The sequence below is a fragment of the Leucoraja erinacea genome, chromosome 2 (assembly GCF_028641065.1).
Source record: "Leucoraja erinacea ecotype New England chromosome 2, Leri_hhj_1, whole genome shotgun sequence".
NCBI classification, from domain to species: Eukaryota; Metazoa; Chordata; class Chondrichthyes; order Rajiformes; family Rajidae; genus Leucoraja; species Leucoraja erinaceus.
The window spans coordinates 68,262,542-68,282,230 of record NC_073378.1 but is presented as its reverse complement, the minus strand read 5'-3'; the positions used below and the strand labels follow the sequence as shown (position 1 = coordinate 68,282,230).

General features: G+C 43.9%; 1 protein-coding gene and 1 pseudogene across 1 annotated transcript in view; one reads left to right on the top strand and one right to left on the bottom strand.

The window, feature by feature from the left end:
• The window catches only part of LOC129710976 (cadherin-12-like), an 882,389-nt gene that overhangs the window by 343,147 nt on the left and 519,553 nt on the right, over positions 1-19,689 (top strand). The gene's annotated exons all lie outside the window — the stretch shown is intronic.
• Positions 647-754, bottom strand: LOC129693415 (U2 spliceosomal RNA; annotated as a pseudogene).

Sequence of the window (19,689 nt, the reverse complement as noted above, 5' to 3'; positions counted from 1 at the left end):
TCTTTTGTTCTGCGGACCCCTCTTGCAAGTCAACCCAGAACTGACCCACAGTGCTCCCCTCTGATGGGGTAGAAGCATTGTGCAGCCCTCAAAGAGGTACTGCTGTGGTTTTATCACGTTGGAGCAAGGCTCCATACACCGCTTCTTCCCGCTCCAGCCCTCTCGGGCGCTGGTTGCCGGTGGTTTTATGCAAAGTCGGACCCTTCTGAGTCCACTACCTTGTTTAATTTGTGTCTAGCCTACCGCTCGGTCACATGGATCTGGCCGGTGCGGGGCCGACATCGGGCACAGCTGATCCCACTACGGTTGATCCAAGTGCCGCTGGCTGCTGCTGGCTGCCCGCTGTTCCATGGTCCTCCTTCTCCAGTTTTGTCCTTCCTTCCGTGAAGTGGATATGGCCGGTGTGGAGGATAACTGGCACAGCTGCTTCCATCTATTCCTTTAACCTGGCTTCAACGCTCTCAGCACTCCTGGCTGCTCCTTTATCTTAGACCCCTGGGACCGACCCCCGTACTGACGGTACTGGTCCCTTGCGGTCGTTGCAGCCGGCCAACCCCACTCTAATGCCCTCAATTCTGGGCACTCCTACTTATATGGTCCTTAGATAAGGGACATATAAGACATTAAAACTGATGATAACAGCTACTATAGTTTTTATTTAATATATATGGTCCGTAGATAAGGGGTGTATCAGATATTAAACTGATAAGAACAGATACTACACTTGATCTTAGCCAAAAAGCCGAGAAGCGATTATTGTAACTAAAACCCCGATGGGACTGACCCTGGTACTCACATACTGGTCCCTTGTAGTAGATTGCAGCCAGTCAACTGCAAAGTCCTTTGCTGTCGAGAAATGAACTTTCTCACCATGCTGGAGCGAAGTTGGGCACAGGTGTTTTTCCCCCTCCGGGAATCGATGTGCCCATGCTACTCCTGCCGTTGCCAGCTCCTCACGAAGTGCCAGCTGCCACTGCTGCTGCCTGTGCTGCTGCCGCTGTCTGTGCTCCTGCCGCTGTTAGTGCTGCTGCAGCTGCCGGTGCACCTGCAGCTGCCGGCTCCCACTGCTGCTGCCGCTGCCGCTGCTGCTGCCGCTGCCGCTGCTGCTGCCGCTGCCGCTGCTGCTGCCGCTGCCGCTCCTCCGTGGTTCTCCTGCCGGCCTTACATGGACCTGGTCCATGTCTGCACCTAGAAGGTAAGTTGAAGGAAACGCAGGGTCTCTTACCTGCTGTTCCCGACTTTCCTTCTCCCGCCGGTGACCGTCGTTCCCTGTGTCGGGTTCGAGCCGCTTGGACCGACCCCGGTGTTCACGGGCCTGGTCCTTCGCGGCAGTTCCGCAGCCGGTAACCCCGGCTGTACCTATGGATCCCCTGGACCCTGGGCCTTACCTTTTGAAGAAGGTTTTCAGCCCGAACGTCCCGTTCCGACTCCATCAGTGCCGCTGCACTCGCTGAGTGTTCCGAGCCCCTCGCTGGTCCGAGCTGTCTGTCCCGCAGCCTCTGCGCTGGCTGCTACCGACTGCTCCCAAGCCAGTCTCGTTTGAGACTGGCATAGGGACCATTTTTTTTTTTTACTTTGCTTCCCGCCCGGCCGAGAGGTGAATTTTGCCGGTGCGGGAGCAAAGTCGGGCTCAGGTTGTTCCCCTCCAGGGAAACTCGTGCTGTTGCTGCTGCTGGCTGCTCGCCCTCCACGGGTCTCCCCGCCGGCTTTCCGCAGCCACCTAAAAGTAAGTAGTAAAAAAGGAACGCAGAGTCTCTTACCTGCTGTTCCCGACTTTCAAATTCTCCCGCTTGGGGAACGCCGTTCCCCCCTGTGTGACTCGTTGCAATGCGTGTAGCGATATGACACGCATGCGTGGAAGCGGGGTTCTTCACGAAGTCACTCACGTGACTCCGAAGTAAAATTCCACAGATTCACCACTCTCTGTGTAAAAAATGATTTTCTCATCTCGGTCCTAAAAGACTTCCTTCTTATCCTTAAACTGTGACCCCTAGTTCTGGACTTCCCCAACATCGGGAATAATCTTCCTGCATCTAGCCTGTCCAACCCCTTAAGAATTTTGTAAGTTTCTATAAGATCCCCCCTCAATCTTCTAAATTCTAGCAAGTACAAGCCAAATCTATCCAGTCTTTCTTCATATGCAAGTCCTGCCATCCCAGGAATCAGTCTGATGAACCTTCTCTGTATTCCCTCTATGGAAGTGGGGTGGAGTGGAGGAGGGAGGGGGTGGAGGAGGGAGATGGGGGTGAAGGAGGGAGATGGGGAGGAGAGTGGGTGGAGAGGAAGGTGGGGTGAAATAGAGAGACAAGGAGGAGAGTGGGTGGAGATGGGGGGGGGGGGGGGGGGGGGGGAAGGGGCTAATGTGGGATGAATGAAAGTGTGGAATAGTGGAGTGGATGAGGGGGAGGGGTGGAGGAGGAAAATGGTGGGGAGTGGATTGGAGATGGAGATGGGATGGAGAAATTGGATGGGGGTGAGAGTGTGAGGTGGATGAGGGAGTGGGGGGGGGGTGAAGGAGCAAAATGAAGATGGGGTGGGGGAGTTGGGTGGAAGAGGTAGATGGGAGGGGGGAGTGGTGTGGAGGATGGTGTGTGGTGGAGGAGTGAAAGTGCTAGAGGATGCAGGTGGGGCGGGAGAGGGCGGTGAAGGAGGGAGTGGGGAAACACAGGGAGAGTTGAAAGTTAAATTTTTTTTAAATCTATAAATGTTGGCACCATAAAATAAAAACGGAAAATGCTCAGCGGGTCAGGCAGCATATGACGAGAGGGAGAATGAGAGAGAGGTTTGGGAGAAGGGGTAGTGGGAGAGAAGGGTGGTGATGGTGGAGAGGGGTGGGGTAAGGGAGAGAGTTCAGGTGGAGGTAGGTTGAGATGGGTGGGGATGGAGACGTGAGGGGGTATGGGGGAATGGGGTGGGACGGGTGAAGGTGGAACGATGTGGGGTAAAGGAGAGGGTGATAGTGGGAATGCGAACCATGGCTACCTCTGTGTGCTGTTAGCAAAGATCTGCCTGCTCCCCCCCCCCTAAGTTAGGAGGGATAGTGGGGAGGATAGAGGGAGGTGAGGGGTGGGGTAACGGTGGGATAGAGGGATAGGAGGGGGGGTAGGAAGTCGAGAGGGGTTATGGAGGGAGGGAGTGACTGAGGGTTGGGGAAAGGAGACGGAGGGAGAGATGAGGGAGGGATTTAGGGAGAGGAGGAGGAGAGGGGAAATAAGTGGGAGGATGAAGAGGGGAAGGGAGTGCTGGGGGATGTGGGGAAATGTGCCAGGCCTGTGCAGTTGGGGGCTATGGGTGAATAGTGGAATATTGTGTTGGGGGAGCGTCTGCACTTAGTCTGGTATTCTTTTAAAGTTAAACTCAATGCTCTAGGCCACCTAGCAATTATAACATCTTACATCGGGCACTATGGTTGGCACTATTTGCTAGTAGTTTGTAGTGCCTGCCTGCCCCCTCAAATTAGGCCTTTATACTATTTATGAAGCCAGTTGAGCATTTATTAATGAGTAAAAAGCAAAGTGCTGGAGGAACTCAGTGGGTCAGTCAACATCTCTGGAGAGAATAGACGGAATACCTTTTAGGATGGAACCCTTCAGTCAAATGAAGGGTCTGGACTCGAATGTTGCCTGTCCATTCTCTCCACCGATGTTGCCTGATCCAACGAGTTTCTCCAGCACTTTGTTTTCTGCCCAAGATTTCTGCATCTACTGTTTCTCGTGCCTCGAGAACACTGTCATATGTTGAAAGAATGGAGCGACTGGGCTTGAATACACTGGAATGAGACGGGGATCTTATTGAAACATTTACGATTATTAAGGGATGGACATGCTAGAGGCAAAAAATGTTTGCGATGTTGGGGGAGTCAAGAACCAGGGGGCACAATTTAAGAATAAGGGGATGATCATTTAAAACGGAGATGAGGAAAAACGTTTTTCACCCAGAGAGTTGTGAGTCTGTAGAATTCTCTGCCTCAGAAGGCAGTGGAGGTCAATTTGTAGGATGCTTTCAAGAGAAAGTTAGATAGAGCTCTTAAAGATAGCAGAGTCAAGGTATATGAGGAGAAGGGAGCAATGGGGTACTGATTGGGGATGATCAGCCATGATTACAGTGAATGGCGATGCTGGCTCGAAGGGTCGAATGGCCTACTCCTGCACCTATTGTCTATTGCCTATTGTCAAGTTTATTATTGTTTATGTATTAAATGAGTCTGGCATTTCCTGGAACCAATATGATGCTTGCACTTCGCTTGAATTAAAAGCTGAGTAAAAAGAACATTTTACAAGAGTACAAAGACTGAGTGAAACTCATAAAATATAGTAGCTGCAAGAGATAAATCCCTTGTGTCACTAACATTCAGCCAGGCAGAGATTCCCAAAGCACAGCCAAGAGTCCCATTCCATGAAATCCAAATGGAGTTGAAAATAAACCGAGAGCCTTATGCAGTGACAAACTATGACCTTAATGTACATTTGAGACTGTTGGATTGTATTCCCCCAACCACAACAGACCAAGGAGAATAATTCAGGCTAGAATCATCCAAATCCCTGGAGCTCATTTATGTTTTATTTCTCAGAGGCTTCCTCTCAACAAAGTGTTTAAGTATGTACGAATAAAAATTCTTGAAATAACCAAAACATTCAGCAACTAATAGAGTTTGAGTACATTGTTTTATCGTGCATCAAATGTTGTCTGGTGACCTGTTGTCATCCTTATGATGAAGACACACCCCAAGTGTTGTGTGGTGAAGTAGTTTAAGGATTTTCACCAAGAAAGATGAAGGAAGAGTAATATATTTCCAAAGCAATGTGCAATGTGGCATTATGAACAATGTGTAGATGATTGTGTTTCTGTGTCCCTGCTGCCCTTATTCTTTCTGCTGGAGGGTTGAGAAGTTCTACTCAATTAACCTGGGTTATTTATGGGAGTGCATCTTTTATATGGTGCATACTACAGTATAAAAGTAGAAGGGTGCTGATTAAATGGGCTGTTTTGCCCTGAAAGGCAATGACTTCTTGTAGAGATGCTGGAGTGGCACTCATCTAGGGGAGTGAGGACCATTTTATCACATTCTGTTTTTTAAATGGAGGTAATGTGTGACAAAAGAGTCAGGTTAATTTTCTATGCAAGATCATAAAACATGAATAATGGGTTTCCTTTTGAAAAAATGTGTTTTTCTTTCCTAAGAAAAAAAAAGTTTAGTGAGATTAAAAGTTCAGTGAGAAAAGTTAAAATATATTATTTGGCCCGAAAAGATTTTGTATGGGTTGTGAAGCAATGGTGTTTACTATTAACGATTGATCATGTACTGTCCTTTCAGGCTCCCTGGGATTCTGAGACTCTAGATTGTTCTGTACATCTATTCATAATTCATTAGGTACGATAAGGAATTATTTTGTAAAGACATCAATGACGATCTCCTTTTCCCCTGCTATTGCCAGCCTTTTATGCAGCAATGGGGTGCATGGCATATTGGCAGGGGGAGTAGGGAGAGTGATATTGGCTTGGAGGAGCAACTGAGTGTGATATTGGTAAGGAACACTTTCCAGTCATTAATCTGCAATGGTAAATTATACCATGAATGGTAATATCATTAATAGGGGGTGCTTCAGTGACTTGGTAATATCATTAATAAGGGGTGCTTCAGTGACTGTGTCACTTCACTGGCACTCTCTAATCCATTTCCCTCAGCAGTAATGGCATCAGTGATTCCTCAAGTCAATCCCACCAGGATCTCATCAGCATTTACTGTTTGAACAATAGTATTCAAATATCTTTGCATGTAAGGTAAAAGAGAAAATAAAACAGGATGTTTTTGTTAGTTAGAATCTTCTAGTTGTTATAACTTCAAAGGGTTGATGGTGAAACTCCCTTAAGGTCTATAAAGTATAGTTTGAGTAAGGCATGAAAGGATTCACCAATCCTCTTGCATATCTTTACATATAAAATAGCGCACACGTTATTTAAAAGAAAGTGACTCCAAATTATGTAAGTTGTTTTATTGTGATATAAATGGCACCATGTGAAAGGTAGAAGAAACAGCAAAGAAAGCTGGGAAAGTAATGTATCTTCCAATTGAATTAATTTACCTATATATCAAAACATTCATTTTCAGACAACTAACAGGTCTGCACACATTACCTCCATTGTAAAACCTCATGGTGAATAAATGCCTTTGTAGGTTGTTTATGATATATCTGTGTATTCCCTCGAGCACTGGGAATCATGAATAAATGCTGTCTTTCCTTTGAAAAACACAAAAAAAGTTTCACCGAAGATAGACACAAAATGATGGAATGACTCAGCGGGACATGCATCATCTCTGGATAGAAGGAATGGGTGACATTTCAGTCGAGACCCTTCTAAAGTCTGAGATTCCAGAGATGCTACCTGTTCCACTGAGTTACTCCAGAATTTTGTGTCTATCTTTGGTGTTAACCAACATCTGCAGTTCGATCGTACACAAAAAAAGTTTCAATCTGAAGCTGTTGCTCTATCTCTCACATTTACCATTTCTACACAAACCATTAAGCATTGTCTAATCTTGACTGATTTACATTATTGGACATTTTGTGACCATTAGATCATCAAATCAATTGCTGAACATGCATCCTGATCAATACACGCTTCCTCTGCATTACAGCTCTCTGATCCTTGTTCTGGAATTCCACTGTGATAAAAAAAAAGATTATACTTACAAAGACAATTTCTAAAGACAAATTTAATGTTCATATACTACAGTAACAATAACAAATAAATATTCCAATGTACAATAATTCTCATCTATTCAAATGTTTGAGCCAAATTTGCAACATTGCAAGGTGTTCTGCCATCTTTTCATCATAACAAAAATGTTGACATTGCATTTACATTTTTCCTTATCTAACAATGTATTGTGAACATGTGGTCATGTGATTGTTGGGTTGGATCAGAAGGTGATGTTGAAGTCATAGTGTGTATATTGTCTGTCCTAGATGATAGTATCTCAGTGATAATAGTGCATTTGATGCACAATGGACCAAATAAGACTATTGGAAACTGTAATATTGTTCAACTTACTTTTACATTTAATCTGTACCTGATCTTTACCATTGTTTTATACACAATTAACATCACTGTAACTTCTGTAACAACTTTAGAATTAGACAAGATCTATGCTGGAGGTATTTGGTTCTTGGCTTATGCCCTGAATCTGGCTTTCTCAAAGGGCCCAGTTATGCTCACAGTTAGTTATGGCTCTGATGGGAACAGCACACAGCAGTGGCTAGTTTCTCCAAGTTGGAGTTTTAAGACCTCATTGCAGTACATACTAATTCCTAAGTGAAAATATTCCTAAATGAGAGCTCAAAAATACTGTACTGTCCCGAAAATCCTCCATTACTTTGTAGTTTTTGCGTTAAAATAGTTACACACTGATTCTACAGTTTCACAATAAATCATCAAGATCCTGTTCATAATTAAGGGTTGTAATCATGTTATTGATTTGTATGGGACTAGCCCAACAGACGTTCGCCCATCCTTCTTGTAGTCAACGATACCTCCTTTGTGGGTCTACTTTCCTGCTCTTATTATATCTTGCTTATCCTTGCTTCTCCTAAATTCTAACTCCCATACATAGCTTTTGTTGTTCTAATTCTTACTGCCTTGCTTTGTTTTACTCTAATTACTGCACTGGTATTTTCTAACATGACCTGTAAGTTGCCTTTACTAAGTTAGCCTGATTTCCTATCATCCTCTTCCAGTAAGCCACTTAGTGTGATCCGATTATGAACCTTCCCTGATTTTTTTACGATTCCTGGAAATTCCCTCTTCAATTCACAATGTGGGAAATCATCCTAAATAACTTCAATAGTGTCATCAGACAAATGAAGCAAAAAAGCTGACTGAAATCTGGTCGGGAAATTAGTCTTTAAGAAGGATCATCAAGGCAGTGGTCAAGATGGAAAGATACAAATTAGAGAAGTTAAAACAAAGTTGACTGAGGGTGGGCAGAGCAAAGGGGAAGAGGCACAAGGCTGCAAATGCAAGAAAGGAGATTTTTGAAGGAGTTATTTGGCTCGAGGATATTACAGAGATAGAGTGTAGCAAATCTGTTTCAGCACGGAATTAGAAGCGTAGATGGAAATAGAACCATGTTTACTCGACAATCAGGGCATATTTGTAATGGACTTTGCAGATTCTGGAATCTTGAAAAAGAACTGTTGGAAGAAATCAGCAGGTTAAACAGGATCCATAGAGGGATCCTTCAAAATTGGAGTAGTTGGTACTAAGAGGTGAACTGAAGGGATGGGGCAAGGGTTGGCATATGATAGGTAGATCCAGGTGAGACGGGTTTGGTTAGCAAATATGTCGGGTGGGGAGCAAAGGATGGGGATAGTCACAAAGCTGGAAATGATAAGAGGAGAAAACAAAGGGCAGCAATTGGTGGATTTAATAAGAAACGTAGATGATGAGTGAAATATAGAATGAAAGGGAGGGTTAGTGGGTAGATGGGGATGGGGAGTTGGAAGAGAGGACCCAGAGGGGGAGGAATCAGTGACGAGAAGAAATTAACTAATTGAGTGATGGGAGGGGTAGGACATGGGGAGTGGGAAGAAAGGTGTGCTTGAGTGAACAAGTGATCAAAAGGAGGGGGGGGGGGGGTGGGGAGGATTGCCTGAAATTAGATCATTCAATGTTTGTGCCTCTAGGTTATAGGTTAACAAGTACATTTTAAGGTGATGTTCTTCCAGTCTGCATGTGGTCTCACTCTGACAATGGAGGAGGCTGAGGACGGAAAGGTTTGAATGGGAATGGGAAGGGGAGTTAAAATGAATAGCATCCTGGAGCTCCAGCAGACTCAGGTGGAAAAAGGGTTGCCTAGTCTATGCTTGGTCTCACTGATGTAGAGGAGGCCCCATCAAAATAACTAAATGGAAAAGTAGGGGTTTGAAAAGGTGCGCATAAATCTTTCTGATTCAGAAGTGCTATTCAGATTCCTGAATGGAAGTGAGCAAGGAGGTGGAGGGACAGATGTTGCATCTCCTGTGGCTGCAGCAGGAAGCGGAAGTGTGGGTGAGGAGGGCTGAGAGATTCAGAGAGTCAAAGAGAGTGTGGTCTCAGTGGAAAGAGATAAAGAGCAGAAGTAATGTGTTTAATGCGGTGGTTGGTGAGGTAAAAGGCAAGGACCAAAAGAGCAAAGAGTACTTAATGTCATATGTCCTCTAATGGAACAATGAAATAGATGTGTGAACAGATATGTGAACATAATACTCTGTAAACACCATAATAAACAACAAAAACAGTTCAGTTTATTAACAAAAAAACAAAAATTGCGCAAATACAAAATTTGGCAAGTCTATATAGTTCAGAGCTTATTTGGAGGTTGTAGTGGTTAATAGTCCAGTGGGTGTTGGAAAGAAGCTGCTCCCGAACCTACATGTTACTGTTGAAGGCTCATTTGTCCAGACAAATCTTCAGAGATATGCACCCCAGAAATGTGAAGTTTATGACTCTCTCCACCACCATCCTGTAAATGAAGACAGGTTTAAGCATCCTCGGACTTCCTTTACTAAAGTCAACACAGTTTCTAGGTTTTACTGATGTTGCAAGCAAGGTTATTGTTCTGGCACCATTCACTCAGTCGATAATCTACCATATAACCATATAACCATATAACCATATAACAATTACAGCACTGAAACAGGCCATCTCGGCCCTACAAGTCCGTGCCAAACAACTTTTTTCCATTAATCCCACCTGCCTGCACTCATACCATAACCATCCATTCCCTTCTCATCCATATGCTTATCCAATTTATTTTTAAATGATACCAACGAACCTGCCTCCACCACTTCCACTGTAAGCTCATTCCACATCGCTACCACTCTCTGAGTAAAGAAGTTCCCCCTCATGTTACCCCTAAACTTCTGTCCCTTAATTCTGAAGTCATGTCCTCTTGTTTGAATCTTCCCTATTTTCAAAGGGAAAAGCTGATCCACATCAACTCTGTCTATCCCTCTCATCATTTTAAAGACCTCTATCAAGTCCCCCCTTAACCTTCTGCGCTCCAGAGAATAAAGACCTAACTTATTCAACCTTTCTCTGTAACTTAGTTGTTGAAACCCAGGCAACATTCTAGTAAATCTTCTCTGTACTCTCTCTATTTTGTTGACATCCTTCCTATAATTGGGTGACCAAAATTGTACACCATACTCCAGATTTGGTCTCACCAATGCCTTGTACAATTTTAACATTACATCCCAGCTTCTATACTCAATGCTCTGATTTAAAAAGGCTAGCATACCAAAAGCTTTCTTTACCACCCTATCTATATGAGATTCCACCTTCAAGGAACTATGCACGGTTATTCCCAGATCCCTCTCTCCTATACTCTGACTCGTTACATCTGCAATTTGTCCAACAACGGTGGTACCATCAGCAAATTTAAAGATGAATTTGGAAATGTCGGGCTACACAGTCATGGGTATTGAATAGAGCAGGGGGTTGAGCACACAGCCTTGATGTGTTCCTTGGAAGCTCTAACCCTGTTTTGTCAGGGGGTGGGAACTACATGGAACGGACAAACAGACAAGACATGGGTGTGGGTTCCATCCACAAGTTGGGAGAAAATATTTCCGTCAGAAAAATGACATCTCAGATGTCTTAGAGTTTAAAGCCTCATCTTGAGAGCAGATGCAGTGGAAATGGAGAAACTGTGATGTAGTGATGTTTCCCTTGCAAGAGACAGGGTGGAAGGAAGTATAGCCAAGGTGGCTGTGAGTTTGTAGAAGATGTCAGTGGGCAGTCAGTAGATGGAAGTCTGTGGGGATGTTGATAAAACTTTGCGGTCTGCACAAGTGCACAAGGTAGCCGCAATGCAGTCGTTGATGTATGGGAAAAGATGTACGAGGAATAGTTTTGTGCTCATTTGGAACAAAGAGTGTGCAACATACCAACAAAAGAACTGAGATAGTGTATGCAAGTGCACTTCGAATTGATGAAGGTGAGATCAATTAAAAAATAACATTGTTGAGGGTAAGGACATTTTTCCAGGCAGAGGATAGTGTTAGTTGTGGGGAACCAGTTGGGTCTATTCTAGGAAGAAACATCGGTTGCTGAGGATTTCCAGACATGGAGTGGAAGTGTAAAGGACTGCATGTCTATCATGAAGATGAGGCAGTGTGGGCCAAGGAATGGGAATTTGTTAAAGTGGTGGAAAGTGTCAGAGGTGTTAGGTTCATACATTGCACTCCCAAAAGGCAGGATTCCATGCTTAGTGAATAATTCATGAACTATATCTTCCTGTATTATTTATAATCATTTGCATTTTCTCATTCACATAGTTGCCTAATGGATTTGACACAAAATTCCCCTCCTTCTTTCTAAACTAACTTATTATCAATTTATTCTGATTCAAAATCCAATCTAGATATTATAGCTTAATAAATTGTGCCAGCCAATTTGATTTATTCCTTCCTGTTGCACAAATGTGACACCTGATTAATGAATGCTTCATATTTGCCCATTTCAGCCCTAATTGCAATGCAAGCCTTTCATTATTTAAGAGTTTTGATTTTCAGATGAAGGCTCAGAGTATTGATCCACTAACTTTTGATCAAATCCCCCTTGACATTTTGTTATCTTGCATTACTGAAGTCAGGTGAGACAACCCAAAAGTTTAATTTCAACAAGGTCAGAATACATTGTATATGATGAAGGATATAGGAAAAACCATAACGGCTTATAAATTCAAAGAATACATCATTTTAATATTCATTCAATGAAGGGGTAATAAAAAAAACATATCATACATTCACAGACTCCTGATTCAGTTGAAGGCTTGTAAAAAATCGGGCGAATGTGCTGACAGTCAAAATTTGCATCAACCCATCGCCCATGAGGATGGAGCTAAGGGTTTGTTCATAATCCTCAGCTGCGAGTGTTGAATGTTTCAACAATATTGAAAGTAAAGTTATGGCTGCATGGCACTGCAGTAGTTTCATCGCAGCAGTTGGTAAACAATCTCAACATTGGTATAAGATGTGAAATGGTTAGAAAGCCTGAGAGTCGCAAAAGGCGCAAGATAACATTTGTAAAGGGGAGGAAAGGATGTGAACCAAACTAAATTATTTAATATAACCATATAACATATAACCATATAACAATTACAGCACGGAAACAGGCCATCTCGGCCCTACAAGTCCGTGCCGAACACATTTTTTTTTCCCCTTAGTCCCACCTGCCTGCACTCATACCATAACCCTCCATTCCCTTCTCATCCATATGCCTATCCAATTTATTTTTAAATGATACCAATGAACCTGCCTCCACCACTTCCACTGGAAGCTCATTCCACACCGCTACCACTCTCTGTTTAAAGAAGTTCCCCCTCATATTACCCCTAAACTTCTGTCCCTAATATGCTGAAATAGCTCAAAGTAAAACTGTAAAAAAAAAACAAGAATGATTAGACGTACTTGCATTATCTGTCACTGTGGAGCAATAGAAAGACAAGTAGAATGCAGAATTATATTTCAGGTTCTGGCAAGTATGTGTCAAATTGTACAGTGCTTTTGGTGAAACCACAACCTGAATACTTTGAGTTTTGGGCATCAAGCCACAAGGCAGATAGCTAAGAAGACCCATAAAGAAAGAAGATGTATTTATAAAGTGCTTCCCCTGTCCACGTGATGCCCTAAAGCAGTGGTTCTTAAACTATTTCTGTGTCATTCAACCTTGAGTCTTTATCACAAAATTTCATTCACCTTTCATTCACTAAATTTTCTTATGTTTTTTTGGTACTTTTCGTCATTCTCCCTTGTGTATAATTTTATATATAATTTATTTGTCACATGACCAAAAACATAAATTAACTCATTCACCCCAAAATGATTTCATTTACCCTTGGGTGAACCATTCACCAGTCAAGGAAGCACTGCCCTAAAGCACTCGGTAGTCAATGAACTGCTTGTTGATTTTCATGCCTTTTTCTTAAGTGTATGAAATGTGCTAGTTGATTCATTCTCTGTGAGTTTCGATAAAACATTGCAAGATCAAATCTTTAAAATAAATCTAATCTACTTTTCCCTCTACTTTCAGTCTGAAGAAGTGTCCATCACAAAACTTCACCTATCCTTTTTCTCCAGAAATACTGCAGACCCTCTGAGTTACTCCAGCACTTGGGATGATAGCTGAATTCATTGTGATCGTCAGTCCTGAATGGAAATCATTTCACTGAGTAACATAATGGTTCTAAGTTTACAAATCAATAGAAGCTGAATTCAGCTGCTATGCTCTTGCTTAAGAGAGAGAAGTTGAGGGTCTACCAGGAGAAAAGCCTTTCAATGGACAAAGGATGGAATTGTCTTTCCGTTGACCGGTTAGCACTCAACAAAAAGGTTTTCACTGTACCTACGTGACAATAAACTAAACTGAGCTGAACTGGAATCATCATATTAGTCAGTCTGCCAACTTTAGGCATACAACTTGCTTCGATAGGCACAGTTCAGTTTGTATGTATTGCCGTTTTAAAGCATTTGGACAAGAAATTGTCAGGAGAAAAACATCCCTTATTTCGGTTAAATTGTGATATAACAGTTGCAATATTAAATATCCTTGCCTCTGGAATATTGCTTTAACAATAAATAATGTAAACACATAAATTTACCATCCAATTGTGTGAATGCACACTAGCTGGAAATTTGTAATGCTGTTTGGCTGCTATGTTAGAAAGAGACACAATTACTGTGTGATTGAGGGGTTTTGCCATACACCATCCCTTCATGTTCTTCAATAAAGCAGATTAACTCTCCCATCCAATTTATTTCAAATGGAGCAGGTAATTTTGACCATATGTACATTTATATGTTATATATATATTTAACTATATTTAATCAACTCAAAGTGCATTATCCAGGACTAACAATTTGTTTCTTCTTTTGAACAAATGTCTGAATAATACTGTCAGGGAGAGGGACACTAGAGGTGTGGGAAGGTACAGAACAAAAGAGAACTTGCATTGATGACTCAGGATAAGTGGAGCATAGAAACATAGATACACAGAAAATAGGTGCAGGAGGAAACCATTCGCCCCTCGTGCCATCACCGCCATTCATTGAGATCATGGTTGATCGTCCCCTATCAATAACCCGTGCCTGCCTTCTCCCCATATCCTTGATTCCACTAGCCCCTAGAAGTCTATCTAACTCTCTCTTAAATCCATCCAGTGATTTGGCCTCCACTGCGCTCTGTGGCAGGGAATTCCATAAATTCACAACTCTCTGGGTGAAAACTTTTTTTCTCACCTCAGTCTTAAATGACCTCCCCTTTATTCTAAGACCGTGGCCCCTGTTTCTGGACTCACCCAACATTGGGAACATTTTTCCTGCATCTAGCTTGTCCAGTCCTTTTATAATTTTATATGTTTTTATAAGATCCCCCCGCTTCCTTCTAAACTCCAGTGAATACAAGCCTAGTCTTTTCAATCTTTCCTCATATGACAGTCCCGCCATCCCAGGCAGGGGCGGAAAACCGGGGGGGGGGGGGGGCCAGAGGGGACACGTCCCCCCCTTGTTTCGAGAGGTGGGGGACAACCCCCCCCCAAGGTTTTGTGATCCGTATTATAAAATCTCTGCTCTCCGCGAGACAGTGGGGGTGGAACTGCTGATTGAGGGCACCGATTGGATGAGAGAGACATCGGTCAGCAGGCAATGGGAGCGGGACATGACGATTCAGCACGATGATTGGAGGAGGGAGGAGTGGGACTAAGGATAGAGGGCGGTGATTGGAGGAGGGAGACGTGGCACAAGCGTGTGCCTCATCCGCAGCCAGGATCCATCCCGGCCAGTTCTCCGGCCCTGTCCCGAGTGCCCCCCCCCCCCCCCCCCCCCCCCCCCCCCCCCGCACCACCCCACACGGGTGGCCAGAGAGGTCAGCGCCCCCAGGCTCACAGCCAGCGCTAAACCCAGCTTACTCTGCCTGTCCCGCCAGGTGCATCTGCCTGTCCCGCCAGGTGAACCTGCCTGGACTTGCAGGAAATAAGGCCAGCGTGGAGAAGCAGCGCTGGTGTCCCGTCAGTCCAGACAGGGCTGTAGTTAACCCGGTGAGACAGGCAGAGTTCAGCTTCTTTTATCGCTGGATTGAGCCACCGAAGCCTCGCGTGCGTGCGTGTGTGTGAGTGTGTGGGCGCATGCGTGCGCGGCCGCTAAAAAATTGTGTCCCCCGTCCCCTCCATGTTTTGATAGCGATTTCCGCTGTTGATCCCAGGGATCAATCTCTTGAACCTATGCTGCATTGTCTCAATCACAAGGATGTCCTTCCTCAAATTAGGGGACCAAAAAGTGTACACAATATTCCAGATGTGGTCTCACCAGAGCCCTATACATCTGCAGAATAACCTCTTTACTCCTATATTGAAATCCTTGTGTTATGAAGGACAACATTCCATTAGCTTTCTTCACTGCCTGCTGTACCTGTAAGCCAACTTGCAGTGACCGGTGTACAAGGACACCCAGGTCTCGCTGCACCTCCCCCTTACCTAACCTAACCCCATTGAGATCATAATCTGCCCCCTTGTTTTTGCCGCCAAAGTGGATAAACTCACATTTATCTATATTATACTGCATATGCCGCATATGCCCACTCACTCAACCTGTCCAGGTCACCCTGCAACCTCCTAACATCCTCTTCACAGTTCACACTGCCAACCAGCTTTGTGTCATCCGCAAACTTGCTAGTGTTGCTCCTAATTCCCTCTTCCAAATCATTAATATATATATGGTAAATTGTTGCGGCCCCAACACCGAGCCTTGCGGCACTCCACTCGCCACTGCCTGCCATTCTGAAAAGGACCCTACTCTTTGCAACCGGTCTGCCAACCAATTTTCTATCCATGTCAACACCCTACCACACAATACCATGTGCTCTAATTTTAGCCACCAGTCTCCCGTGCGGGACCTTATCAAAGGCTTTCTGAAAGTCTAGATACACTACATCCACTGGCACCCCTTCATCCATTTTACTTGTCACATCCTCAAAAAATTCCAGAAGATTAGTCGAGCATGATTTTGCTTTCATAAATCCATGTTGACTTGGACTAATCCTTTTACTGCTATCCAAATGCTCCATTATTACCTCCTTAATAATTGACTCCAGCATCATTCCCACCATCAAAGTCAGGCTAACTGGCCTGTAATTCTCTGTTTTCTCTTTCCTGCCTCTTTCTTGAAAAGTGGGATAACATTAGCTATCCTCCAACCCACAAGAACGGATCCTGAATCTATTGAACATTGGAAAATGATCACCAATGTGTCCACTATTTCTAGAGCCACCTCCCTGAGGACCCTGGGATGCAGACCATCAGGCCCAGGGGATTTATCATCCTTCAGTCCCATTAACCTACCCAATACTATTTCTCGCCTAATGAAAATTTCTTTCAGTTCCTCTACCCCCTTAGATCCTCAATCCTCCAGTACATCAGGGAGATTATTTGTGGCTTCCTTAGTGAAGACGAAAACCTATTCAACTCTTCTGCCATTTCCTTGTTGCACATAATAATAGTAAGATTAAACGAGAACTTACCAGTTTGAAGTTTGATCTTTATTTTATGAGGAGGAACGTTGAGGGAATACGTGAAGAACCCCGCTTACGGCGCATGCGTGTCATTCTTCAAAGCAGCGGTGTGAGGTCACAGATACACTATAATGACCTAAGATAGTAAGATTATTAAAGAGATACCAGTTTAAGATATGACCATATAAGGGTGGGAGCGGAGGGCACGTATTCCCTCAACGTTCCTCCTCATAAAATAAAGATCAAACTTCAAACTGGTAAGTTCTCGTTTAATCTTACTATTTTACTTCGGAGTCACGTGAGTGACTTCGTGAAGATTTCAAAGCTCTGTGACCTCATGCCGTGGAACGAGTCCAATCTTCACAACTGCCTTGGTAGTTTGGGAGAAATTGTTACTGGTATTTAAGAAAATACAATCATACCAACATTTTTAAACAAAAATTGTAAATAATATTTATTAAATCAATTGATAAACCTTATAAGCTTCAGGTATAAATTATATAGAACTCAAAATTTTGCCTGAAAACGTTTCTTCTTTTCTAACTGGTTTGTTGTAAAATGTGTGAAACGTTTTCTCTGATGACCATCCTGCAGTTCTGAGGATTTTGTCCATCGGTACCTCCAGGCGATTAGCTGCTGATGTAGCTGCAGCCCTGGTGGAGTGAGATTTGAATACATTAGTGTCCACTCCTGCCTGAATTAAGCAATATCTCAGCCACCGTGAAATGGTCTGTCGAGACTTTATGGTACGGCTTCTTATGGCTAATTAAAAGAGCCTTTTCATTGCCTCTGATAGCCTTTGTTCTGTCAATATATAACATAATGTGTTTCACTACACAGAGGCGTTCGTCCTGCGGATAGGCTATGAACTCTATCACCTGACCCGCTGATCCTGGTCTATTTTGCTTAATAAGGCCCTGGATCACGAAAATCAAACTTCCTGTCGCCTCAGTCAAGTTATCCAATCTTAATTTCTGTAATGACTGGACCCTTTGCGCTGTGACCAGTGCCATAAGCATTACCATTTTCATAGTGAGATTGTTCAGCGGTAATGCCGTAGCCGGTGACCAATTCCGTAACATGGTTAGGACTACACTCACATCCCAGATTTGGCTATATCTAGCCCTTGGTGGGTTTGTGTTAAAGATGCCTCGTAACAGTTTTATAACTAGAGGATGTGAGCCGACACCTTGTCTTTCTGTGCCTTCCCATAAATAACTGGACAAGGCACTCCTAGCACTATTGACCGTGCTGTAACTGAGTCCTTCATAGTGCAGGCTTGTGAGAAATTCTAGGACCGCTGGAACATCCATCTTTCTGTGGTCTAGATTGTTATCCAGGCAGTATTTAGTCCATTTCTTAATATGACACAAATATTGTTTTTGAGTCGAAAGTCTCTGTGCTGCTGTGATCATATCCACAGTTCTATCAGATAAACCCATATGCCGAAGTGGTTCTTTCAGAGTCTACAAACCAATAAATTGAGATAATTATGGCAAGGATGGCTGTCCCCAGTCACCGGATGCACCAGCAACTGAGGACTATGTCTTAAAGTAATATATGGTGTAAGCACCAAATCCTGCAGCACCGAGAACCATGGTTGGGTAGGCCAATCAGGTACTATGAGAATCCCAGATGCCGAGTCTAGTTGAATTTTCCGTAGTACCCGATTGATGAGGCAGAAAGGAGGAAATGCATAAATGAACCATTTCCCCCAGTGCAAAGAGAATGCATCTGTAGCTTCTGCCCCAGGATCTGGTTCCCATGATATATACCTTGGTAACTGATGATTTAACCTGGATGCAAAAAGATCAATATCCGGCCTTCCGTACTTTGCTGTGATTTCAGCAAATATCGTTCTGTCTAACATCCATTCCGTATTTTCATTAAATTTTCGTGACCTGGCGTCTGCCACTGAATTAAGTACCCCTGGTAGATACGTAGCCGATAACCAAATATTCCTTTGGATACACCATTGCCAAATATGGTTTGCCAATTCATCACAGGATGTTGATATATTTCCACCCATATGATTTATATATGCCACCACCGTGGTATTATCTATCTGCAATCTAACATGCTGGTGAATCATTCCCGAGCAATAAGATTTTAGACCATAAAAAGCACTCAACATTTCTAAGTAATTTATACCCTTAGTGGTAAGTAGGTTAGTTTCCTGTATATTCCATCTCCCTCCAGAGCTCGAGATGGTATCCGTAGCTCCCCAACCCATTGCACTGGCATCTGTTTGTAATACCACAGATGGGTTTGGAATAACTATTGGGTTGGAGCTATATTTAACATTTTGTTCCCACCATTGTAGTTCTTTTATGGCTCTTATTGTTAGCTCCATTGGCCTATCAAAATGGCCTCTATTAATTTTTAGTGCTCTAATTTTTTCTCTCTGTAAATTTTGGTAATGTAATCGTCCAAATTGAATGGCAGGAAACGTGGCTATAATTTTCCCAATAATCCTGGCTACCCGTCTAATGGATGGTTTAACGGTATTAATAAGCTCTGTGCAATCCTTTTGGAACTCCGTGGCTTTCCCAGCGGGTGCAGCAGCATCTATGGAGCGAAGGAAATAGGCAACGTTTCGGGCCGAAACCCTTCTTCAGACTGATCAGGGGTGGGGACAAGAAAGGGAAAAGGAGGAGTAGCCGGAAGGCTGGAGGGTGGGAGGAGACAGCAGGGGAGCTGAGGAAGGGGAGGAGACAGCAAGGACTAACAGAATTGGGAGAAGTCGATGTTCATGCCCCCGGGGTGCAGACTCCCCAAACGGAATATGAGGTGCTGTTCCTCCAATTTCCGGTGCTGCTCGCTGTGGCCATGGAGGAGACCCAGGACAGAGAGGTCGGAGACGGAGTGGGAGGGGGAGTTGAAGTGCTGAGCCACCGGGAGGTCAGCTAGGTTATTGCGGACCGAGCGGAGGTGTTCGGCGAAACGATCGCCCAACCTCCGCTTGGTCTCACCGATATAGATCTGCTGACATCTAGAGCAGCGGACGCGCAATAGATGAGGTTGGAAGAGATGCAGGTAAACCTCTGTCGCACCTGGAACCACATTCTTACCCAGACTCGATACCACAGCCACATCTGCTTCCTCGGGGCCTGCCTGCGCCTCCATCTCATACCCCATGGCTTC